Genomic DNA, 27,615 nt, shown 5'->3' with positions numbered 1-27,615 from the left:
CAATGGGAAGGAAAACGGTGTAATGTCACGAAAACAGGATGAAATTTAAAGGGGGATGTTTCAGAACACTATTACTTGACATTTAGTGTCCATAAATTACTGTGTCTTCCCTAACAATAGTAGGGAGGCACATTCCTGTTGGAATATCTATCTTGCATATTCTATTGTGTACAGTATGGTCATCATATTTCTGAGCAAGGAAGAAGAAAGAGCATGAACGGGAATTGGAAAAGGAGGAGCAGGAAGAAAAGGGTAAGTTTTGAAATACTATTCTGTTATCCAACTGTATGCTTGAATTAGCAATAAAAAAAACTGTTCCTTGAATAATTTCATCAGATAAACCAAGAAGACAGCACAAAAAAATACAGATGAAATGTAAATCTATATAAATGTGTAATATGCACAGCTTGTCACATCAAGGTGACATAGCAATTATAATGACACAGCATACAACATTTAGTGTCTCTGTACACAAGTATTTCTAAATATATTTCTAAATATAATCACTGAATTCCATGGGAGGAATTCAGTGATTCTGTTTTCCACCCAAAATGGAAACTTTTCACCCATGACACTCATGCCCTTTTTCCTGCCCTCTTTTGGCATTGCCTTCTGGAGATGTCACTCACATCTATTATATATGTTCACTATCCCCTTAAAATGTGAGCCCCATTTGATTCCCTTCAGTCTATTCACAAAGTCCTAAGGCAATTACACATTCATCAGTGAGATCTTCACACAAGCTGTCAGGTTGTGTGTGGTGTAAGGTTACTGTACATTTTACTGTATTACTGTAAGGTTAGTGTGATTTATGAATATCACCAAATGGAATAACAGACAAATCATCTAATCCTATGTGAATGACACCTAGAAAATGAACTCAGCCTGTTTTTAATCTTATAACTCATCAACTAAACCATTGCACCACATTCTCTACAAAACGTCAAACCCAGGTGAACATTACACTAATTATAGGCCCCAAAACTTTCACTTTATAACTCATAGTAGAGGGAAAGGAAGAATGACAGAATTAAGGAATAGGCTATAGGACTTCTCTGTTGAGGGCTGAGAAACATGCCAATCTGTAGACATAACAGTATGACAGTTGGAGAAATTTTATTTCTATATTCATTTAGCATAATAATAATAGCAGTAGATTTCCCCCTGGTCTAGTCCTGACCTCATTAACAAAGCATGTAGTGGGCTGCCTTACATCTAATTTTAAGAAGTGGTCGGTCAATCTCTCTACCAATTGTGTCACTGGTGAGTTGTACTTGCAAGCAGGTTGCTATGTTAGATAACCATTCATAGTTGGTTTTGTTTGCTGACTACAATGCTGAAGCTGTATAGCACCTTCTAGCACTGTGGACAGCAGTGGTGATGCTACACATTTAATACCAGCTAGATTTATCCATGTTATTTGTCATATGTATGTTGTGCCTTCAACAATAGGGTCTTACTATGAAGTTTCAGAGGGTAGCAAACAGCATTGGAAATAGATTTCAGTGTTTGGGATGTCAGTGGGACTAATTTGGCTAATGACTCAAAAAGATGTACCCCATTTGTTGGATTTGATAGAGAAGTTTGAATTGTTCCATGGTAGTGAATACCTACCTAAGGACAGAAGCTATGATTTTCATTGTGTTCCATCAGTGACTCTCATACAATGACCAATATCGAAGCCATTGAGTCAATAAATATTTCTTGAAGTAAAGAAAAGATGAAAGAGGAATTAAAGACAGATGGGCTGCAAGAATAAAAATACATGGGAAATATATTTGTGGGATAAGCTTTGAGATGAAGGAGTGTATTGCAAACTAAGCTTTGTGATGTATTCTATTTTCAAGCGAGCATGAAAAGAAAGAAAAGGCTGTAGATCATCTTCAGCTTGAGTATGAGTGAGGGAATGCTGACAGGATGATGGAGGAAAAATATACTGTAAACTGCCATCGAGTCCTTACCCTAGAGAAGCTTAGTCTGTTATTTTGGAAGAAGTGGGAAGGATGGATTAATATGATGAACAGGTGAGTAGGGGTGTAGTAAAAATTACTTCTTCAGGCAAGACTTATTGGATATGAGTTAACATATTTTAAGGATCAGCAGGGAAGTGGCCTTGAATTGACGGCTGGGATCAGAGTTGGCACCAAAAGACAACAAAACCATTCTAAGTCAATGGGGAACTAAGAACAACGATAGCCTCATGTGGAAAGAACATAGGGATTGGAGGCTCAAGTGTTTGCCTCAAGCGACTGACATTAGCTTGCTTTGTTTATTGACTTGGGACATGTGCAAGATTGTGTTTGTTCATTCTGATACCTATTAAAGTGTACACACAGACACACAGACACACAGACACACACACACACACACACACACACACACACACACACACACACCAGCAGTCTTTGTATATAGGTAAACTTATACAGAGAACATTGAGAGTAACTCAACATCTTCATTTCTGACTATTTGAAATAACACAGGATTGTGGGTATACAGAAGATGACTGTTGGTTGTCACAGGCATCGTGATTGTGTGACTGCTAATAACTGGGGGAAAGGAAACCCCAATGCAGTTGTTATTTTAATATCTCTGGAGAGAAAGTGTACAGGATATGAAATGACTGTTCATTACACACTAATAACTTTTGAATTATGAATAAAAATACCATTTCCTGAAATATGAAGAGAAGTGTGTTGATAGGGATACAACAAAAGAAGGCATTTAAACAATTAGAGTGCAGAACCTGGGTGGGGTCAGCAAACCCATAGTGTGTTAGCCCAGGCACTCTGAAGGTTTATTGAGTGCACATGTGTAAGCAGAGCATTCCTTTTCTGTGCAAGTCATTCCTGCCAAAAGCTTGCCCTTTTTAAAACCTGAACAACGACTGTTCTCTGCCAAACCTCATCACAGAGACGTCTAAGACAACAATCCCCATGGCTCTGCAAAATGTGAATTGAGCCAAAGAAAGGGAGAAGCCATTTGCTCATCTGTATATCTGGCAGAGATGCTTTTCAACAGGTACCACACAGGTGATAAAAGGCCTTAACTTCAAATGGGACACACACTTCCTTATTTGAATTAATTTTAATTCACCTAATTTTAATTAAGATGTAAATTATGACTTGTATACTCTTTTATCATGCATGCAGATAGTTTTGCATGCAGAAGAATATGGCTACATTTTTGGTCTACTAATCTGCATGGGAAGCAATTAATAAACACTAACTAGGTTATAAGATGGAAATATAACAAAAAGGGAAGATAGAAGATGATGTGGCAAAAAAGTAACTCTGTATTTGAAAATATATCAAGACCAAGATTAATAACCCCACAATATTATATTTACATTAAGAGAAATTGTCCTTTGGTACATAAAGTCAAATTTTAAAATAGATAATACTTGAAATGATTATTTCCATTTAAAAGAATATTTTAAAATATTAATTGGTTATTATTAAGTTTTCAGTAACCATCAATTACTTGAAAATATGTTGATAGGAGATAAGAGAAATAACATGATCATTAATGCAAAATACAAATTAAATTAACTATGTCTCCATCATTAAAATTAAATATGCATTTAAGAAACTTCAATCAGAATACTATATTGTTGCATTTCTATTTGGGACTGGAATAAATTATCATAGCTCAGACCATCACTTTTGTTTGTGTGGGTTTTTTGACATGGTCTCATGTACATAGCTGGCCTTGAATTTTACAATATAACCTCTGCTAGCCTTGAACTCTTGATCTTCCTGCCTCCCACTACTAAGTGTTAGAATTCTAGGTATATGCAATCATAGGACAAGATCAAATTTTAAGAAAGTTTTTATATCTTTTTCAACAGGGAAATCCAATATAAGATTCCAATGAGAATCCAGAGCATATTAGTCATTTTGACGTCAGTTTTTTTTCACAAGTTTTGTTATTCAGGGAATATATTGGGCTGACACCAGAGTTAGGCTCCTAGTCATGTATGCCACAAGCAGATCACCAGACTTTTCCCAAAAATTTCTTGTGTAGCATATGCTATGACTCATATAAACTAAAACCAGAAGAAGATGTGGGGGGGGGGAGCTGTTAGGGAAAAGGGTGTGATAAATTTTCAACAATTGAGATAGTAGAACACAAGCTCAACAGAGACTGTAAAACAGGCCATCACCAAACAGTTGTGAATATCAAATAACAATGAAGAGTAAAACAACAGGGCTTTTGGCTCAACTGTAAAGAAAGTTTCTTAAACAACAATAAGCCAGGTTTTCATTTGTTTGTTTGCTGTTGTTCACTTGCTTGCTTGTGATTCTAGAAATTGAATCTATGTCCTCACACATGCCAGGCAAGTAGTTTGTATTTTATTTTGAAAGAGTCCTCTTAATAAGTTGCCTAGGATAGCCTCAAGATTTTCCAACTTCCTGCCCTAGCCTCTCAATCAGCAGGGATTACAGGGATGTACCCTCACATTGAACAAGTATGTTTGAAAACAGAGCCAAACCTTCAAAACACACACATTAGAACTAAACTCAAAGCAACAATAAAAATGAAAATGTATCAAATTTAGACAAGAATATTGTAAGAAATGATGATGTTTTATTCATGAATATTTGTCCTTTGTGAAAGAAAGACAAAAGTAAAGGGATACATATGTGATTCATGTGTATGAATGCATATAATATAATCATATATAATATGCAAATACTTGAAAATATATACATGTAAATAAACATAAATATAAGTATATACTAAATATAATTGATCTGGTGGTAGGTAGAAGCCCTTTTTGTTGTCCTCTCTATATCAACTGGAATACAATATGTCTCAGCTTCTTTTAACTTTTATAGAAAGTTGAAAGCCCCTAGGAATCTTTCAACATTCAACATAATCATGTCATAGTTTTTACTCATATAGAATTTGATGGATAATAATGTTTAAACCATTTGACAGAGTGGGTTCCTAAGGTTGAAAGAGATAGGAAAAAAGTCTAAGTATTATTCAGTCACTTTGATAAGAATTTTGAAAGGCTAATGTTTATCTAGAATTGAACACATCTGGGAATGATAATGGATCTCAGCGATGTCAATAAGCATCAGAGATTCAGAGAGAAAATACCCCTTAAAACATGTAGAAATATTTTATTGATTGTTAACATAAAGCTTTATTTCCATGACAAACTATAATAATGGGATATATAAGATGTTCATAATTTGGCACTCTATATTACTTTGAAAAAGAAGTAATGATAAGGATAGCTAATTCCCAAGATTTGATTTTAAAAATGATAAGATTTATTATCTTTATTTCTAACAGAAAAAGCTAGTGGTATTAATAGAGTACGCTGAATTAGAGAAAACAGTCAAGCATTGGATTAAAAGATCTTAGAGAATGAGAGATGACTGAGCCATCAAGAGTACTTGATTTCCAGGACCCACATGGAAGCTCACAACCATCTGTAACTGCAGGGTGTCTGCTGCCTTCTCTTGACCTCCTTCACATCCACATATGGCACCTGCACAGATATACATATAGGCAAAACTCACACACACACACACACACACACACACACACACACACACACACACAAATTAAATAAATAAATTTATTGAAAATAAATAAATAATCATAACCTTTAATTCTGCTGGTCAGAGAATGGTTCACCTTCAGTATGTTTTTTTTTTTTTTCAATGAATGCTTTAACCATAATGCTCTAGAAGAGTTCTAGATTTCTAGGAACATTCAGGAAGTAGAGCAATTCCCCTAAAACCCACTTCAGCTTTCTGCCTTACCGACATTTTACATTCCTATGGACATTTGCTACAACTAATGAACCATTCAGGGTGTCTTATCAATTAACGAGTTCCAAATGTAGTCACTTCCTTACATGACATCTACAGTGCATTTTCATCACAGTCTTTAGCCAACTCTTGTCTGTAACAGTATCTCACACTTTCCTAATTATTGAAAATGACCACTAACCTTACTACATCCTGCTTTCTGTAACTTATTAATTTTGAATTTATGATCCTGAACAATTCTTTAAGGAAAATTTTTGAAATAAGAATTTTAGAAATCTCATAAGACTTTATGTGTTGCTTCAAAAACAACAACAACAAACTTAAATAGCATCATTTCTACTCATCTAAAAGTTAGTATCATAGGAGAACTTGGAGCCCTGACTATCTTTCTTTAAAATAAAGAATATTGTTCCCACAACTAAAAGTGCTACCTTTAATAAGAATACTATCCCTTTAAAAATTTTTTAATGCCTTATAGAAAACATGCTACTTCCATAGATTAATTACTTTATAAATGAGATCCAAAGAATCCCTGAAAATAACAATAATAATAAATACTAATCTTCAGAATATCTGAACTTAATACATCTAGGCAATTTTTAATAAGGATAAAAAAAAGAAAGAAAAAACTTATGCTAATTTCATAGTACTACAAAAGTTAGATTATGTAGATTTAACTTGAGATCACTCCATCATTAGGCATGTATCCAGCTGTGCCTTTTTAATATTTGAGAATTTCACACATGACTACTCTATTTGCATCATTTTCACTTTATCTTCTCCCTCCTCTAGCTCCCAGCTTCGCCCGTGCCCTCTCACACTCATGGCCCCTTCCTCTTTAGTAATTGTTACATATGTATACAAAAATGCCACAGACATATATACTTATACAATCCACTGAGTAAATTTACTGCTGCTTATAAACACGTGTGTTCCAGCATGACTTCCTGGGACTGGGTAACTCACTGGAACTTTCTAGCCCTGGAGAGAACTGATTCTCCCTTTCTCAGCAGTCACTGCTAGTCTGTAACTCCTCTTCATCTACGTGTGGGAACTCATGAAATGTCCACAGCCTATGTTGGCATGTTAGCTGGTTTTGTCATCATGCAGGTCTCATTGAGACAACCATATTTTGAGATCTCATGAGTACAATGTTTAAAGGACTTAAAAAAAAAATAAACTGAATAGGAGGCTTCTCTATGAGTGTCATCTTTAATAGTTCACACATGCTGAAGATAAGTTTATGGCCTATACTATTTCCCAGTCTCTTTATTATAGTAAGTCCAGACAATATCTTTACTGAGAAAGCTCCTATTGTAATTCCTGCTTTGCAATATAGTTGAAGTTATATATACTTAGCTTATTTACATAAACGGCCAGCACCATAATCCTTGAAGTCTGTTTAAAGTATTCAAGTTACTAAAGAGAAGGTGTAGTAAATTGTACGATTCAATTAAGAGAGAAAAAAAGGCAATCACCAGATGGTAGATCATCAATGTCACTTTCATACATACTTATACAACTTCACTTACCAAATAAGTTATCTTACTTTTTCAGGTTAAGAAGTCGTTAATTTGGTGTGTGTGTGTGTGTGTGTGTGTGTGTGTGTGTGTGTGTGTGTGCATTTTATTGACTTACTACTTTAGGATACGGTAAAATTCTTTTTTTTTAAAGAATTGTTTATTATGTATACAGTGTTCTTCCTGCATGTAACACCTGCATGCCAGAAGAGGGCACCAGATCTCATTATAGATGGTTGTAAGCCACTGCGTGGTTGCTGGGAATTGAACTCATAATCTTTGGAAGAGCAGACACTGTTCTTTTTTTTTTTTTTTTTTTTTCAAAAAATGCCGTACATTTATTTATAGGCTACTGTAGCTGTGAAGCAAACAGACACTGCTCTTAACCTCTGAGCCATCTCTCCAGCCCCTAGGATGCAGTAATTCTATTAGGATAAATTTTGCTTAGCTATAATAACATTTCCACTTTCTTGTGATTTGCCTGTGAAAGCATTACATAGCATTAATTATTGAAGTATCAGATTCTAAAGTTACTAGGACAACTCTCCTCTGGTAGAAACACAGGATTTAAAGGAAGTTGCTCCTCTTTTCCAAAGCAGAAGGTGACACAGGGAGGAAAAAACCCATGGTTTGTACAGGATATTCAGATTCATTCAGATAAGAATTCCAAGGTCACTGAGTTGCCTCAGACTTTGCTTTACTCATCACTTTCAGTTTACGTCTACAAAGTGTATATTACGGAATGTTACACTTGAATGATCACTCTGAATGAATTTACTAATAGAAGATTAGTAACCTGTTTGAAAATACCCTGGTTCACTACTATTAAAATGGTTTAACTTAAGCATTTATGTGGAAGTGCATGATCAGAGAATGATACTAATGGATCAAGATAATTAACAGATTTTTGTCGATGCACCTCTCTCTAAAAACACTTGTGTATACCTGTGGTTTAATAATTTAAAATATATAAAGGTGTTTAATAATTAGTCTCTCTTATTACCAAAATTCAAGAGAACTTTAGAAGTGTTGTGGCTGCTTATCACTATATTTTTTATTTAAAATTAATTTTATTTACTACTTTTTCTTCTAATATTTGGTTGATTAAAATTAAAATAAACTAGCATGCTCACAGATGACATAGATTAAAGCCTTCCTCAAAATACGTTCCTCCAAGAAGTCCAAGAATTTCAGAATTATGTTGTACAAAACTCTCTTAATTATTTGCATTTCTTGTGTCAGAATCATACCACCTTGTTTTGTTATTAGTAAACCCTTAGCTTTTAAATACTTTTTAAAGTGAAAGTGAAATTTCAGATACAAGAAAAATATATCCCTGCTATGATCAAGACAAAAGATGACCTTAGAGTCATTTAATCTCAATTGAGATTATAAACACCACAAACACAGAAAAACTATTGAATTATCTGACTGTAATAGGTAGAAGTGGAACTTCAAAGACACAAAAGTAAGGGAGGATTTGGCCAAAGTTTCCTAGAGAATGGGAAGTTCTAATAAACAAAATTCTGAGATGTGGACACATGTGGTCACCAAATATTGCCAAGTGTCGATCACCATTACTATTGTTGTTGCTACTTATTCCCTAAACGTGACTGTTTACTCTATTTTAATCTCAAGGCTTGTGACATGAAAGACACAAAGATTTTTTTACCTTAATTTGATACTATATGTAGCTCCATGTATTTGCAGAAAAAGAATATTAACCTTTGGCTACTCTTATTTAATAAATACATTATTAAATTAGAAGGATAATTTTCAGGAAATTTCCAAGATGGTGGCACCCGTCTCATGCCATACCTGAGTAGCAGAAGATCAGAGACTGCTGACCAAGGTTGTTACCTGGCTGCTGACTCAAAAAGCACCAAAATCTGTTTCCTGGACAAGAAGAGGTATCCTGGGAACTAGCAACTCACAGTTCCAGGTCCCTGTGGTGGACAGAGTCCTGGTCCAAGAGACACACACTGTCCTAGGCTCCCAGCCCCTGGAGCCTTCAGCCTACAAGACTTCCAAGTTTTAGAAACACACAGCTCCAGCATTCAGCCTCCTCTGACCTTCCAGAGGACACCTCACAGAAACAGGGACAGGATCTCAGCCTCCTCTGCTCCATGGTTCTATTGGTCCATGCAATGACCAGATGGATAACAGGAGCATAGAGGGTCCCCATTCCATGATGGTGACACCCAACAGAGTCTGAGTACCAGGAGCAGTATTAACCGGACAACCAAGCTAATGTGTTGCTGACTACAAATTGATGGCTATTGTTCCCAGAAAGAGAAGAGGATCAGGTACCAACTTCAGACCTCCCATCTACTCCTACAAATCTGAAGATTACTTCAGATTCCAGAGACATGCAGATTTGCTTATGATTCACGGCTCTACTAGCTGTCTTGAGGAGACTGGCAGGACCTCAGAGGATAACACAGGTTAGAAATCCACATTCTATTTCCTTGCCTGTAGGTCCAACTGGAACACGACCAACAGAGCAGAGCTGTAGGCCCCAGCCCACTACTTAGATCCCCTCCTTTCTGCCCAAGAAGCCCAGAAGGTTCCAGGAACAATCAGCCAACATTTGTTCAACTATGTTTATAACAGATTTATTTGTAATAGCCAGAATCTGGAAATAACTTAGATGTCCCTCAACTAAAGGATGATAAAGAAACTCTGGTACATTTGCACAATGAAATATTACTCATCTATTAAAAATAAGAAAATCATGAAATTTCCAGGCAAATAAATAGAACTAGAAAATATCATCCCAAATGAGACAACCCAGATAGAAAGACACACGTGGTTTATATTCATAAGTGGATTTTAGCCAAATAGTATAGTATAAGCAAGTTATAATTCGCAGACCCAGAGAAGATAATTAACAAAAAAGAACCAAGGGAGGATGCTTAAATCTCACTCAGAAGGAGAAAGAGAATAGACAATAGAAGTAGCTGAAGTGAGAAAACAAGGCAGGAGAGGAAGCACAGAGAGAAATGAAGATGAAGACCAGCCCTGGGGAGAGTGGGGACCAGAGGACAAAGAGCCTAGAGAGAGAAGAGAAACCTTAGGCAGGGGTATCTCTATGACAAGCTGGAGACCAAAGACAGGATAGGCTTCTAGGAGGATAAGAAGGTGACTTTGGCCTAACACCTGGTAGCAGTTGTCATGGAGACTGAATAGCACAACTTCAAACTACACAAGACTCCTAGTGGAGGGAGGGAATCACCAAATCCCCTACAAAAACTTCAACCCAGAATTTACCTTGCCTACAAGATGTACAGGGATAAATATAGATCAGAAATTGAGGGAATGTCCAACTATTTCCTGGCTCAACCTGAGACCCATCCCATGGGAAAGAGCCAATCACACTGACTCTATTAAGGATACTTTGCTATGCTTGCATGCTGGAGCCTAGCTTAGTCTGCCCCTGAGAGGCTCCACATAGCAGTGGATCAAAACAGATGCTGAGACTCATAGGCAAACATTGGGTGAAGCATAAAGAGTCTTGTGGAAAAGTGGGAGGAAGGATAGAAGAACCTGGAGATGACAGGAGCTCCACAAGAAGACTAACAGAGCCAACTAACCAGGGCATAGAGGGGACTGTGGGGACTGAAGCACAAACCAAGGCCATTTACAGACTGGATCTACGTCTCCTACAAAGAAGTAGCTGATGGCAGATCAGGATTTATGTGAATTCCCTAGTAAGTGGATCAGGGGCTTTCTCTGACATGGACTCTGTTGCCAACTTTCTGATCACTACCCTGTCCTCCAAGCAGGGCTGCCTTGCCTGGCTACAGGGGAAGAGGATGTGCTCAGTCTTGATGCAACTTTATGATTTGGGGTGGGAGGGTACAAAGAGGCTCCCCTTTTCTGAGGAACAGGGGAGGGAGGATGAGAAAGAGGGAAGAAGAGTGGGACTGAGAGGAGAGGAGGGAGGGGGCTAGGTTGGAATGCAATGTTTAAATAGTAAATAAAACATTTAAAAGTAAAAAATAAAAAAGAGAATAATTTCCAATGAACATGCCATGCATGAAAGTATTAAGCTTCCAAACTGAATGAGCAAATTTTAGTCAACTTCTGTTTTTCCCAAAATAATGAAGCTATTATAAACAAGCTGAAGATATACTGCTACTTCTTATGGTAGTAAGAACTGAAAGAATTTCCTTTTGAGATGAGTTGATAGTCCACAATCATAAACACATGGTGGAAACTTAGGTTAGCAATTCTAGTTAAGCAGTAAGGGAACGCTGGGCCATGAGATGCTGCTAGTCATGGAAAATATCTACTGGGATGCCTGGTGATTTCTGAAACCTATGGCAGGTAACATGCCATGTCCATGCAATGAACTGTATGAAACATGCCATGAAATGAGCTGTATGAAAGATAACAACTGGGCATCGTGAAAGATCCTGTCTTAATTTTACTATACGTCCAAATGAATCTGGAAGGGAGGATTGAAAACTGCCCGTGACTCAAGTTCAAGCCCAGGGCACTGTGTTGGTCTGGCAGAGGCACTTCCTTGCCTTTGTCATTGTTTATACTCTTGACTTTCCCTCACACTAAAAATAATCATATCTCTGACACAAAGCAGCCCTGCCCATACAAAATAAAAGACTACTGACAATGATGATAATAATAATAACAATAACAATAATACATTTACCTTTGTTCAACTTTCCACTACAAAAATGTAAAATTTGCTTATAAATCCAGTTCTTTGCAAGGGAAAGGAAAATCATAGTAGTTATTTTTCTATCATTAAACCTGGAGTTTCTACTCCTCTTTATTAGTTTCCAGATATTCTCAAGACATTTGCATTGACAGACATTTCTCACTAGGCTTCACCCTCAACAAGAGGGTGCCTGGAGATAAACTTTTACTTCTTTTTCTAACAAGCAGCAGACCCTTAAGAAGGTAAAATAATGGTGTCAACACATGGGACAGAGGAGACCTTCATTGAAAGAGGTATTCTGAATATAAGAATTGCTATTGGATAAGGATACTTTTTTCTTTTAAAAACAGTTAGCCGCCATAATTTCTAGAATATTCTATGTGAATACACTTGGAATTTTAATATTATAAGCATTATAGGTCTATTGGTGAGTTTATCTGTCTTCAAACAACTTTTAATTTTTAACATATTTAATTTTACTTTGTGTGCATTGGTATGAGGGTTTCAGATCCCTTGGAACTGGAGTTACAGACAATTACGAGCTGCCATGTGAGTGCTGGGAATTGAACTCTGGTACTTTGGAAGAGCAGATAGTGCTGTTAACCACTGTGCAATCTCCCCAGCCCTTCAATCAACTTCCTTAGTGTTCTTAACATATAAATGGCTTCTCATAGAGACCATTGAAAAAACTTCCCTTTCATTAGAGTCATGGGAAGCTATCTTAGGTTTCTTGAAGGAGATTCACCCACAATCAGACACACAATCTCCTACAGCCGCCCTATCTTTTTGCATCATATACTTGCTCACACAAATCAACACCATATTGACTCATTATTGTTGCGTCTAAAGCAAAAACTGATGATTTATTACATTCTCCTATCGTAGTTGTTAAGAATTATGATTATTTATTAAGGAATAAAAGCCAAATGGAACAATCCTAATTTCTCCTTTTTAATCATCAAGAGAACATTTACACAATATTGAGAGTATTAAAGCATTATACAGAGCACATGGACACAATGGATGTTTGATAAATGTCATTTCCCTTCTCCACCAATTTTCCATTTCATGAGTTGGTAAATTCCATGTGAAATTTTGGCAGTCCAAACCAGTACCATTTAATCATCTCTCAGCTACCTCCTGATGCTCTCCTTATCACATCACGCATCATTTCCTGGCCTTTCTTTTTAAGGGCCAAGGTCGGCTCCCGTCTCCGGACCTGGCCCATCAATTAGTAGCCTGCCAATAAGAACTCCACTGGCAAGGACTCCAAGGCAACAGGGGGCTGAGGCAACTGATGTTTGTGCCTGACCACTGCCAATTTGGATCCTTCCTGCTCATCTTTTGGCTTTAGAAAGACAGGGAGGGTGACAGGCTTTCACAGGGTGATGACATAAGCCTCCCTCCCTTCCTTATCCTTCACATTTTTCTTTCCACATGCCAAATGGAGAAGGCTCTGATTGCCCTTGCCCCCCCCCCCCAGCAGTTGCCACGGGTTACACAAAAGCTGCTTTGCTACTCAGAAGTGGGGAAGGGTGCGGCGGTGCAGCTCTTATCATCTATCTCCTTTATGTACATGTAAACATTTTCTCCAGGTTGAGTTCTCCATCTCCCCAATGCTTGTGCACATACTCAACAGAATCCTTTTCCTTGGAAGTTTAAAAGTTAGGTCCTCCAACAGCCCAGGCCTTAACGTCAACAATTAATAAATGGGACCTCATGAGGCTGAGAAGCTTTTGTAAGACAGGTGACACTGTCAAGAGAACAAAGTGACAGCCTACAGACTGGGAAAAGATCTTTATCAACCCTTCATCTGACAAAGGTCTAATATCCAAAATATATAAAGAACTCAAGAAATTAAACACCACCAAACCAAATAACCCAATAGAGAAATGGGGCTCAGAACTAAACAGAATTCTCAACAGAGGAATATCAAATGGCTGAGAAACACTTAAAGAAATGCTCGACCTCCTTAGTCATCAGAGAAATGCAAATCAAAACGACACTGAGATTCCATCAGAATGGCTAAGATCAATAATTCAACTGACACCACATGCTGGCAAGGATGTGGAGAAAGAGAAACACTCCTTCCTTGCTGGTGGGAATGCAAATTAGTACAACCACTTTGGAAATACATCTGGCGCTTTCTCAGAAAAATGGGAATAGGGCTTCCTCAAGACCCAGCTATTTCACTCCTTGGAATATACCCAGAAGATGCACTACCACACAACAGAGACATAAGCTCAACCATGTTCATAGCTGCCTTATTCATAATAGCCAGAACATGGAAACAGCCGACATGTCCCTCAGTAAAAGAATGGATAAAGAAACTGTGGTACATTTACACTATGCAATACTACTCACTATTAAAAACAAGGAATTCCTGAAATTTGTGGACAAATGGATTGAACTAGAAATTATCATAATGAGTGAGTTCACTCAGAAGCAAAAAGAGTTAAATGGTATATACTCACTTATATCGAGACACTAGTCCAAGGGGTACGTCCCCATGGAAAACTTCAGGTGTGAGAAGCCTGGGATAATGAGGAAATAGAAGGATCCAGAGGGTCCTGGGAAACTACAGGTGGGTCTGGGCCCTGGGGTCCTCCTCAAACTATGGCACCAGCCAAGGAAAATACAGGCAGTAAACTTCGAACCCCTACCCAGACTAGCCGATGGACAGGACATTCTCCACCGTTAAATGGAGAAGGAGATCTGACTTTCACACAAACTCTGGTGCCAAGGGACCATGTCCCTTGGATGGGGACGCCTGGTGGCACTCAGAGGAAGGAGAATAGGTCATCAAGAAGAGACTCGATACCCTATAAGCATATACAGGGGGAGGAGGTCCCCCTCAGTCACAGTCATAGGGGAGGGGAATGGGGGGGAAAGCAGGAGGGAGGGAGGAATGGCGAGGATACAAGGGATGGGCTAACAACTGAGATATAATATGAATAAATTAATAATAAAAAAAGGGGGAAAAAGTTATGTTCTTTCTCATTCCTGGTACTTGCTGCTGCTGCTTCTGGTGCAAATGGGGTTTCCCAGTTAGAGGGGGGGGTGTGATGTCAAGGATTTGGGTGGAGGAAGAAGAGTCCACATAGGAATACTGCATTTTATTAGAGTTTGACACTAAATGGTGAAAAGTTTCCCAGTTTGACTCTGACAACTTTAATACCTAATGCCTGAGGTCAGTGGGCCCCAGCTGCCAGGCATGTATCTCCAATCCAGTCCTCACATTCCAGATAGGGCTGCCAGAGCAGGGACGTCTCCTCCTCCTGTCTAGTTCCTCCTAGTGCCAGGATTTAAGCAAAGCCACGAGATTGAGCATAAGTCATCAGGAAAGTAGTATCAGTTGAGAAAACAGCTCTCCGGCTGCCAGGGAAGTAGGCTAACATGAGCAAGAATAGAGGGGACAGCTCCTTCGCGGTTAAATGCCCAGGAGGGGTCATTTCTGGGGCCGCCCCCGCGCTGTATTGGCTCCTGAGCACTAACCATAACTTCATTTCACAGCCAGCTAGCTTTGAGGCCGGTATCTGACTTCAAATCCTCCCAACCCCCTGCTCAAGCAAGAAGGATTCACACTTCCACAGACCCCCCAGTCTCTATTCCTTTGCAAGAAAAAAGGCAGTCTTATCTCTCTTTCCTACAACTAAACAACCACCCGGCTCTCATTTTCTGTGATCACAGTCGAAACGAAAAAGGACCAGCTGGACGCAGTTGCACTTTGCTTAATTCATGCGGAACCTCCCCTACTAACGCGGGTCCAGATGAACCTGTAGTCATTGGGAGTCTGGGAGCATGTCCCTAGGTTCCCCTGGCTATCCAGGCTAGGAAAAGAACCCCGGGAAGTGGAATCCAGGGCTAGGGCAGAGTTCTTAGGCTAGGCGCCCCAGGAAACAAACTTTGGGTGGCGCTGGCTGGCGGGACTTCGGAATGAGATTCTGAAGCACAGCAATGGGGTGGCACAGCGACCCAGATGTCTCTCTGTCTCCTGAGCGGAGCTTCTGGGCTCCCCAGCCGGTCCCCCGGCTCAACCGCTTCCCCTGTGCTCTCTAGAGCCTTATCAGACTCGGCATAGGTCCCTAGACCCCAGTAGCTAGTGATTACCACTTGGGATCCATAGTCACCTTCACATCCCTGCTTAAGACTCAGTCTCCAGAGCACCCTCCCACTGGAGTAGCAGGTGACCCGAAGCCAGACTTACCTTCCTGATAGCAACTTGGGTCGCTTTTCCTTTCCTCGGGACTCTGGTTCAGGAGAGAGGACAGACAGCCGGCAGAGGCCGAGAGGACAGCGACCCCAGGCACAGGCGTGAGTTCTTAGGAGCTGCAGCCCAGGCTGAACCACGGAGTGCCGGCGGCCCTGGCGGAGCGCGGAGGCCGCGGTTACTGCCCGGCGGGAAGGCAGGGGGCGCTCCTGTCCCCCGACCTTCTCTCCGCGCAGACGGCGGCCCGCCAGTAAGCGCTTTTGCCAGAGAGCTTGGTGAGGAAAGGCACGCTCCAAGCAGAAGGGTGGCTTTTAAGTTTGTGGTGTGACCGCAGCAGCTGTCCTGGGAGAGACTCCGTCTTTCTAAAAAAGGGATGCTCAAACGCCAGGGATTACCTCTCCCTCCAATCTCCTCCCCCAGCTCCGGGCCCCTTCCGATGTGCTGGCAATCCCTCAGAGCGCGCAGCCCTTCCCAGTCTAAGCCGCGCTGTCCAGGGTGGGTTCTGAGGTAGTTCCGGCCGGATCTGTGAGTGTTTGTAGGAGGATAGGGTATTCTGTCAGTCGGTAAAAACACCCTGTGACATTCTCAGTCTGGGTCTGAGTGATTTAGGAATCCGAGTATTCCCTTTTCTTTCAGGAAGTACCCTAAAGACCTCAGGCCGAACCAAAAGGCAGGGACAGAGGTTGACCACAAATGCCATCTTAAACATTCCAATCTTCTTGGAAGAAGAGTACAGGTGTTTCTTTGTAAAACTCCAGCCTACAGTTAGTTAGTGAAGGGTTCAGCGACTGGAATTAGTTCTCCACAGCAACTGACACCCGTGAAGGACCAGGTGTAACTATCATCACAGAATCTTCACCATTTCCTCACCTACCCTGAGATGCGGGTAGGGAGCGCCCCCCCCCCCTCTCTCTCTCTGTGTGTGTGTGTGTGTGTGTGTGTGTGTGTGTGTGTGTGTGTGTGTGAATTTTTGAAAACTTTGATCACATAACAAGAATATTGGAAGGAATAAGAGCACGAACCCTGGCCATATAATTTGTGGAAACTAAATCCCCCAATTTGGAGGGGAGAGCCTAAGAAAATCATGTATTAATAGCTTACTTTGACGGATTTCTTTAAAAGCAAGAAGTAGTGTAGAGCCAGCCACAAGGACATGGAAAGGGGCTGTACAACTGACTCTTGTAGACAGTTCCATGGCAAATTCTACCGCGAGTAGAAATCCACTTCTAACCATAGCCTTACTTGCCACATAAAGCTCCCTTGAATTAGTCCCACAGAAACCAAACAAGCAGGGATTTCTGAGTGTGTGCTGAGTTTAAATATAGGAGAGGCAAGGTTCCTTAGTAACCTTAGCAAATGACAGGGGTGTGTCTGTTAGTTGGGGGAATGGTCAGAAGACAAGGGCAAAATGATGGAAGAAATGAAGGCCATGAAAGAAAAGAGACTCTGAATTCAGCAGCCTCCTACCAGCCCAGAAAACAGGGGACCACAGAAGCTAAGTGAGTCACTTCATATTGTAGGTGGCTGGTGGCAGAGTCAGCCTAATGAGGGCATTAAGTTTCCCAGCTCTGACCAAGGTTCTGTAGTATGTCCCATGCTGCCCTTCTCTCTAACTTTGATTTTGCCTGTCACCAGCCGACCCCATAATTTTTCTCTTTACGTACAGAAAAATCAAAATCTTCACAGACTATTTCAACCCATACCAAATTCATTCTGAAAATTCCTTGTCACCATGCCATTCCTTTCATAATTGACCATAACTCTAGCATGTATCTTGCATTAACCTCTAGTTTTGTATTGTTTTATTTGCTTACATTCTTAACTAGTCATCAAAATTCCAAACAACTTTTAAGGGCCCAACCTCTTTTTAACTCCACAGCATAGCTTTGTGTTTTTTTCACATGGAGGATTTGTGGTAAGGCGTTCTCTACTTTAAAGAATTATTCACTAGTTCCTAAATATTTTGTCAGTTTATTGGGTAGAATTTGACATTTACCTAGGATTGCTGTTAACTCTTGATTTCCCCCTTTTCCTTCCTGTGTAAACCATGGAGCTCAACATCCTTACACGAAAGAGAATTTCCTCATTGCTACCATTTCCAGTCTTTCCACCGAGCCCCTACAGCATGACTCATTCCCTCCTGTTCTCCTAAAGCACTTCGATTCTGGTATTATTAGAAACCCTTTTCATGTTATATCATAATTAGTTAGGCATGTGCTTGCATGCAACACACCACGTTGGTTGTTTGTGTGTTTATTTCTATAGATAGACCCTAAATACAATGTGCATGAATTAGTTAGCTCATGTTTTAGTTTGCAGTACCCTCACTCCAAATTTAGGTTGAGTTTACAAGAGCCTTCTGAATGTACCATGAGAAAATAACATCTGGGATGTGAGTTCTGTGCTTTCTTGCCTTTTAATTACACTGAGCAGAGAGCAGGCAGAATCAACTGCAGAGTCCCAGATTATGATGAATGGTCTCAGCTGTGTCTGTAGCTTATAAGATGCCAAGTTCTTCCTAAGACGATCCAGAATGTGCTAGGTGTTCAGCAATCTGTGGACCTGGATACACTGATGAAAACAATGCATATGATGACACTCTGTTGCTGAACTTTCCCAACAAGGAAGTGTATTAACTGTACTGTATCCCAGCAGGATGTCTTTAAAAACTCAAGGAAGTGGGAGATTACTGTCTTCAAAAGAAATTGACTCCCTGTCCGATGGAATTATACACTATCTGAATTTTTGCAGTGACACTTACGATAGGGGAGTCACTTCATTGTCTGGCTAAAATATAAGGTACATTGTGTAGTTAAGCTTGTGCCCAGAGATTACTATTCAGGATTCAACAAGCAATCCTTAGTTAAAATGGAAAAAAATGTACATCATCATTTAGAACTCTCTAACTGCTGCTAGTGTGTCTGCTTCAGACTGAGGGGAAAATGTAGGGTAAAGAAAACACATATTTTTCAGGTATTAAATAACCTACTTAAGTAAATTGTGTATGGAGAATCGCTCCATACAGAAACAACAAGAAGAAGATAATTACTGGCTTCAGAATTTAGCCTAACAGACTCTCATAATTTAGATGTGTTCTTAGTAGAAGCTGCTAGATTGTGGCTCTTTTCAGCAAATTTACTGTCCTAGTTCCCTCCAACAATATTCTCAAACCAAATGTAACTTTGGTAATTTTGAAAAAAAGGAGGAGGGAGAGGGGGAGGATGAAAAATATGGTGAATAATTTATGCTCAGAGACAATGAAAGAAAATGCAATGTAAAACAACACCATTTACTGCTCATGTGCATAAAACTTGTTCTAGCCTGAACACACATAAGACTTATCAAAAATGCCATGTTATGAATGTTCTTTCACATATTAACATGTAAATATAGAAAGATAAGCCTGAAACTGAGGCATATGATAATTTATGTTTAATTAGAACAAATGATAGCATGAGTTAAATGTGGGTCACATACTTTATCTTCTGTAAGGCATTTCTCTTTGTAAGCATCAATTACCCCCACCCCCACCCCACCCCTACACAGTATTTCATTTGATCATTGAAATTCACTCTTCATGAGTTATTTAGATTTTCAAATCATCAAATCATTACATGCATTTAGGCAGTGATTGAAATTATCATAACTAACTTTTATCTTTTACATATTAATTTTACACACACACACACCTCTTTCTTGTTATCAGATAAGGACAGTAGATACTTATTAGTTAGTTAATTGGAAAGCAAAGCTATCTGAACTTCACTTTAAGTCTTCACTCTGAACTTTTCTATAACATGAATAATCGCACACATTTACAGTTAAGACCAACCACCTTACAGATCGCCTAATGAGAAATCTTCTGATAAGGAGACTAGGGCCAAGAGAGATGGAATGACCACCCAGATCTTTCAGGTTCCTGCCCTAATACCCTGTCTAGAATGTTTCACTATGTCATAGAGTCTTTTTTTTTTTTTTTTTAATCCACTGTTTTTCAAGACTTCCCAGGCTAGAATCTTAGGATTATATTTACTTAGCTGCGTTGGGGTGTGGTGAATAATTAAATTCAGCAGGAATGTGTTTCAAAATAAAAATAAAAACACAGCCCAACCCCTTTGGCACAAATCCTGAGACCTCAGAAAAGAAAAACCTCCTTGACTTTGAAATTTACTACAAGTTGGAAAGGTTTTCCATACTTGACATAGAGTCTACATGGATATTGAAGAAGGAGGAATTTTGAAGTTAGAAAAATGATTCTTTGTTTTTATTTGTAATGATATACTTATATCAATAAACAATCCGCAAGGACAGAGTTTAAAGAAAAATAATTTCTCGATCACTTGCAAAGAAATACATTTAAGTTTGCTTTTTTCCATTTTAGCATCCCTTCACCCTGAAAGTCTACATGAGGTACAGTGTATTCTTTTAGGAGAGTGGTAGAGATGGCTTCATCTGATACCTAACTGAAGAAATCCTTATTTGTACAAGGGTGATAAAATGAAGAAAAATATGCCCTCTTGTGGCTTATTTGTTCTGGTTCAAACCTAATCCACAAAGCTCTGTTATTTCCCCAAACCCAAACATACCTATGTCTCAAGTGGACTGAAACTATTCCTCTGTGCGTTACTGGCAAGCGCAGGTCAGTGGAGACAGCAGGCAGGCATTCCACGGCTTCTTCTTTGTTTAAGGTCGTAAGCAGCTGCTCAACCACAAAGAAATCAGTATCCATGAAAACACTGCATGATTTTCCAAAATAACCCACAGATCTGTCCAGATATGATCAAAATGCCTTCCACATAAGTGTGTTAGATAGAATTTCTCTTTATATGGTGAAGTTTGTGTTGGACAGACTTGAACTATCAATTTCCACAAATAGGAGAAAATTCACGATTTCCTCACTACTGTGTTTGTGCCTCTACTATTTCTTTGACCCTAAAACCATGGTTATTTTTTCCATTAAAATAGTAGGATACATATATGAGAATTGTGATTTTCATTCTCTGTCTGCTTTCCTTTCCCCCTGCCACTAGTTTACTCTAAAATACAGATCTAACAAGAGCGTTATGTTCTCTGATTCTAAAATATAATCAGTTCTACAGTATCACACAAGAAATTACTAATCCTATTTTTTTTTTTTTGTCTTGTTTTGTTTTTAAGAAAAAGACTCAGTGTAATGGAAAAGTGGTGCTTGTGTTAGTGAGTTTTCTTTCACTTTAAGAAAAAACCTGAGATAAGGGGAATATTTTGTCTCTTAGGTTGGGAGGCTGCATCCTGTGATTAATTACCACTGCTCCTCCGGTGCCTGTGCATAGCAGCACGTGCTGTAGGAATGTGCGATGAAACCACCTCAGGAGCTTATTTAGTTTTACTTCTTATCATTACTTAACTTTAGCCCTGTGTGTTTAATATGTCATCACATTATCACTGTTTTTCAGAAATGTTGCAATTTCATTTTCTAATCCATATCACTTTATGGCCAGGAATTGAAAAAGAGGACTCAGGAAGATGCCACAGTCCCCAAATTCCCTTCAGGACATGGCCCCACGCAACAGAAGGCTTTACACAATTCTGTACCTTTTAAAGATTTCATTGCATCCTGATGTGGTCAGGGCTTAGCACAGATGCCTCAGCTGTTTGAAAGAATAGGCTGCACACAAACAGTGAGTGAGTAATCTAGTAATTCAGTGAATATAAGAGGTACAGACCAGGCTAGATTGCTAAATGCCTAGTTCAATGTACAATAGTAACTATTATTATTAACATCATTATTATGTCATTATTCAGGCAACTGAAGTAAGTTAAAACCACACCACTTAGCAGGTTCTGCTTTGTGTAATAGTGGTCCAGTGGAGATTTCTTCTACCTAGCTTTAGTAAACAATTCAGCCAATAGAATTACCATTTGCAAAGAATGTTAATGAGCTAGACACTTTTATTTAATTAATAATGATAATGAATTTTTATAATACTATTTACATATAATATTGTCTTTTTAATTGACACTCTATTAAAAACAATTATTCTTTAAGCTAAAGTGTTGCTTCCCAAAATTTATTTTTGATCTTGTCAGAGGAATATCTACATTAAAGGGCTATCATAATGAATATAGTGGAAAACTTACCTCTAACTTCTTAGGAAAAGACAGTTGTTAAAAGAAGTAAAAGAGGTGGGCAAACTCATGTTAAACAAGATATAGTTCAGGGCTCATGAGATGGCACATAAAATTGTTTGCCATCAAGCCTCAAGATTGGTATTCAATTCCTTGGACCCATGTGGTGGAGAGGTAAATCAATTCCAAGAAGCTGTGCTCTGAACACCACATGTGCATAGCCCCCATCAAATAAATAAAGTAAAACAACAAAAATTAAGACGATTATATTGCTGTGAGTGTTCATTTGGCAACACTAGCCTTAGCCATCAATGTCTGATATATAGTGCTTAAACAACCATTTCACCACAACTTTGTAATTTTACCACTGAATTTATCTTTCTCCTATATATTCTAAAAGAGATGTACAAATCTTACATCCCAAGAGAGGGTAAGACAGATTGTTCTGGAACTCTTGGGTGGAAGGAGAGTACTGATTCCTGCAAGTTTTCTTTAGACCTTCAGACACCTGTCACCTCCCAAATAAGTAGTGAGTGTAAAAACGTAACTACTTAACCTCCATCCATCCCTGTTAGTTTAAAAAAAGTAAACCTTTGAGAAAGAGCTCTCTCTCTCTCTTTTTTAACCATCTTCTATTTTAAATTGTGTTATCTTTAAAATGTATCATAGTTACATAAAAATTGCTGGGAATACTATTTCAAATAAATTTGGGATACTTTACCAATTAAATATAAGTTTGGTTTCCATGACATTTGTGAACTTAAAATGAAGACTTTTGCACTGTTATCTTACCATAAAAGCATTATGTCACAAATACTTTAAGTATATATGTAGATAGATAGATGATAGATAGGTAGATATATATATATATATATATATATATATATATATTAGTCTACGTAATTTGTAGTTCACTGATAGTATAGTACTCAACCTTCCCCCTCCTAGTGTTTTTTCTTTTTCTTTGGTATTTGATACATGGCCTTCCTATTTGAATTGCTCAGCTTGCTCATACAGAGTTTCATATCTTTATTATATGTTAGAATGGCTAGTATTATAAATTATGCCTTTTGTGCCCTTTGACCTACTTTACATTTATGTTAACTGGATTTTAAGCGATACTTTATTATGTTTTCCTGGTATACATCTATTTGTCCCTTTAATTTTATTCTATCAAGATCACATTGTTTTAGGTTTGTTTCATGCATTCACCACAAAATGGAACGCTCCTCTGGGCCAGTTTAAAATTGTGCATCTTTTAATAGGTGACTTAAACCCATTACATTTAATATGAATGATGTATTTGACAAACCTCAGTCATCCATGTGTACTGTCTGAATGTATAATGTTACAGCACAATAATTTTTTCCTCATGCCGCTGGTTTTCTTGTCTTTTGTCCTTGACATTTAAAAAAAAAAATTGACATTGTTTGAATGGGAATGATCTTGTAAGGGCATCATGTGCCTCGTCACATAAAAACAAGGAAAAGGAAGCAAACGCATGGAGAAGAGAGAAATATGAGAGGTGCCTCTTTTACACAACCAGTCCTCACAGCTAATCCAGTCATTTGAGAAGGAAGACAGTGTACAGCAGTTAAGGCAGGAACTCATACCGAGAAAAAGAATAAATGTCTGTAGAGTGTCAAAGCCTAAATGGGACACCTATATCACATACCCCTCTCGAAGCTCCAGGAACTCTCTCAGGCAAGAGAACAGAAAGAATGTAAAAGCTAGAGAGCTGCAAGAAACAGACTAAAACGGTATCTTCTGGACATGACAAGCCCTCTGAAATTATGAACTCATACCTGCTGCCATTGCCCACACAGGGCCTGCACACGATCAAGCAAATAAACATTTCAGCCCAGAGAGGGGTAAGGCTCATGAGTCCCCAGCCCTGACTGAGGATGTATTGGCAAATGATGGCTTCTTTGGGAGATCAAGTTTTCTTGGAGCATGAGGGCCCTGATCATCCCGATAATGGCCCCACTCTCATGGGTATATGAGCACCATAAATTGGATTTCATCAGGGCATGTGGGTGGATATCGAAAGAAGTAAGGGAATAGTGGGGGTTGAATGCTACCAAAATGCGTTGCATGCATCTGTGGGATTTGTAGGGAATCAATACAAATATTATACTTTCAATTTGAGAATTAACATTGCCAGCAAAAGCATCACTAATCCTCTCATGAAAGTACTACCTCCATGGGTTAATCGCCTCTTTAAACTCTCATAACTTCTTTTATCATTACATGGGAATCATATTTTAGCATGGATTTCTTGGAGCACACATTACCATTGTATCACCAGTCTTTACCTTTTCTGTCTTTCTATTCGATGTCCATTGCATTCTTAGCCTTGGTGTATACTCTAGGTCTGTCTTACAAGTTGCATTTTCTGTCTTTTGTAGTTATGAGTAAAAGATGATTTCAGGTGCATTTATTCTTTTTCTACGTGGGTTATTAGAATTAATGTAGAGAGAGTTTAATGGAGATTTTCTGCCAACTACAGAAAACAAGACCATATTGCTTTTTGTTTTTCCCAAGAAGTCAGTAATACAAGTAGGATTATACTCCTCAAAGAGAATATAATTCTCAAGAGTTGGATGAGAACATTTGCAAGATAGAAAAGAGAGAGATTCCACCAAGTTGAAAAGCTATTTTTATTGAGAAGAAGCACAAGTCATATGTGGTAAAATGAGGCAGGACAGAATTAGGGCACAGAGAAGTAGGATGAAATGTAGATAATTCTACATAAAGATGTGAACCATTTTTATTAAATTGTTCCTATCAGAAATGTAGAACAATGGTTCCTGCATTATGGGAGGAGTATAGAGTATAATACAAAGAAGGAAAAGTATGTAACACACACTCACAAACACACACACACACACACACACAGAGAGAGAGAGAGAGAGAGAGAGAGAGAGAGAGGTGTGAATCATTCCACATTTCTATGCTCATTTAATTTGGAAACAAAAATGTATTGGTGCAACATGTATGTTCTATATCTTTTTAGGCACTAATTGGAGGAATTATTAGAATTTACTACAATTGCAGTTTTGACATTTATGCAGAGGAAAGAATAAATCTATACATGAAGGTCTACTGCTACTCAGCAGAAAAAAAATTGGTTCATAGCTGATGTTGTTCAAAATAGAAATTTTGGGTAAGTATATAAGTCAAATGCAATCATTATGAGTTTGGACCTAGATTGTGCCAAATGTGCAGTATACATGCACCTGCAATATTTGGGAGTAGGTGGAAAGTGTTAGGAGGTGAGACTATTTTATGAACAAAGCATCCAAATTATGTATATTCCTGAAACAGGACTACAGGCTTTGGGCTATGAGGAATACAGGAGTTCCCAATTCTTTCTGAAATAAGTAAATTCCAGTGAATGGATATGAAAAGGTATATGCAATTTGTAGATGCCAGACAAAGAAAACAGGACTTCACAACCTGAAAAAGAGAATGGCATTGGGGAAAAATAATAAAATATTCATGCACAGCAATTACATCAAGTCCCCTCCATCGAGTAGATGTAACCATGCAACAACAGCAGGAGGACTCAGTCAAAAAACGATCTTCCTAGAAAGTATTAAAATATTCTAGTATAATAGGGATGTGGTCAAAAGTACTGACCCATAAAATGGCAGGGACATTCAGCTAGGTAAAAGAGATAGTTCAGAATTACATGTCCTATGCAGTCTAGATTGAAAACAGGGGCATTTTAAAAGTAAATACATTTTATAACTAGTAATAAAAAACACTTTAAAACATTTAGGCTCCTAAAAAATGAATTCATAATTTGGCACTGGCAGGGAATAGATTCTTGCCAGACCAAAGTAGACTATAATTTAACTGACTTTTTCTGTTTAACTTCTTCCAAACTAGTGACCTTTCCAAGTTGCTAATGATATTTGATATCGACTGAGAATCACGTTAAGGGCTTGAATGAAGAGTCCCTATAATTACAGCTATTAATTTAATATAGTAAAAACACTGTCTGCCACTTATAAATAGCCATACAGTGTCATTTATTGATGTAATTGAACTTAGAGATAATTTTTTCCATGAAATAGTTTTTACCTGCTGGTTAAGTTCCAACAACTAAGAAAATTGAGCAGAACACAAATGTATGTGGCTGCAGTGCAGCGGAATCATCATGTTTATGTTTTCAGTGTGGTATGATTAGAGCAAGGCCCTTGCCTGAGCCATATAAAATGCTAGTCTATGTTGCTGCTCATCATTACAATCCATAAATTAAACTGGCTCAGCCGTTAAAGGCTAGACTCACAACCTTTCTAATTAAACTAAGAGGGGACCTCTGCATCCTTAGTAGAAGAACTTGAGATCATAGAAGGAAAAAATGTCTCCATCTGACTCATTACTATTTCCTCTAGCTGTGGGAGTGGCCCACCGTGCATCTTTTTTTCCTAACATTAGTCCTACTTGTCAGCATTCTAGACTCATTAAGACCCTTAACACATCATTACAGCTTTTCTTTGTGGCCTCTACAACTTAAAATAGCACAAATAGTTTGAAATAGTGTAATAAACGACAGCATCAGGGGCCAGAGAGGGTGCTTAACCTGAACAGCTTCCTTCTATGTTGGTGACAGCTGTTGTAACAAGTGTGAGGCATTAGCTATGTCAATGCCTTCAAATTGTGTTTTCCTCATGATTTAGATTATAGAGCTCATTTTCACCTCTTATTTGTTGGCCATGAATTCACTATGGCTAGAAGCTGTGCTCAGTATTGCAGCCCTGCATTTCAAGGACATATGATAATGATAGCTTGAGGAAGGGCTGTCCTGAATGTGTGTAGCTTTTACAACTTCATAAGGTTAAAAACTTGTGAGATAAAACATATTTAAAGTTACAGGGGATGGAATAACAATTGAGATGTAATATGAATAAATTAATAAAATATATTAAAAAAATAAAAACATTTAAAGTAAGGATGGTATTTATACAGATTAGAATAACTATTTTATTTAATAACTATTTTCTTTAATAACTTCTATCTATTATTTGTACTTATTTTATTTTATTTAATAACTATTATAATGATCACCATGCGTTAACAAGAGTATAGAGACCATCTATAAGATGAGAAGAAATGAAACTCACATTGCACATTGATAGGGTAATAAGGTTTAATGAAAGATGGGACAGGAAAGAGACAAACCCAATAACCCTTAAATACACGTAACTGATATGAGCAAACATCCTTAATGTTCAGATATTTTAAGCGTTTTCACCACAAAACAGGATAAATAGGTGAGGTGGTGGATTTATTAAT

The 27,615-nt window shown here is 38.3% G+C and overlaps 1 protein-coding gene across 1 annotated transcript in view; it reads right to left on the bottom strand.

Annotated features, from left to right (window-relative positions):
- Positions 1-16,769, bottom strand: part of Sema3d (semaphorin 3D) — a 193,209-nt gene extending 176,440 nt beyond the window's left edge. Inside the window, exon 1 of the mRNA XM_051152072.1 lies at positions 16,201-16,769. The gene's annotated coding sequence lies outside the window, so the exon portion shown is untranslated. The remainder of the gene's footprint in view (positions 1-16,200) is intronic.
- Positions 16,770-27,615: the final 10,846 nt, after the last annotated feature.

The sequence above is a fragment of the Acomys russatus genome, chromosome 10 (genome assembly GCF_903995435.1).
Source record: "Acomys russatus chromosome 10, mAcoRus1.1, whole genome shotgun sequence".
Taxonomy (NCBI): Eukaryota; Metazoa; Chordata; class Mammalia; order Rodentia; family Muridae; genus Acomys; species Acomys russatus.
The sequence above is the reverse complement of the archived record's forward strand: the minus strand, read 5'-3'. Positions and strand labels throughout refer to the sequence as shown.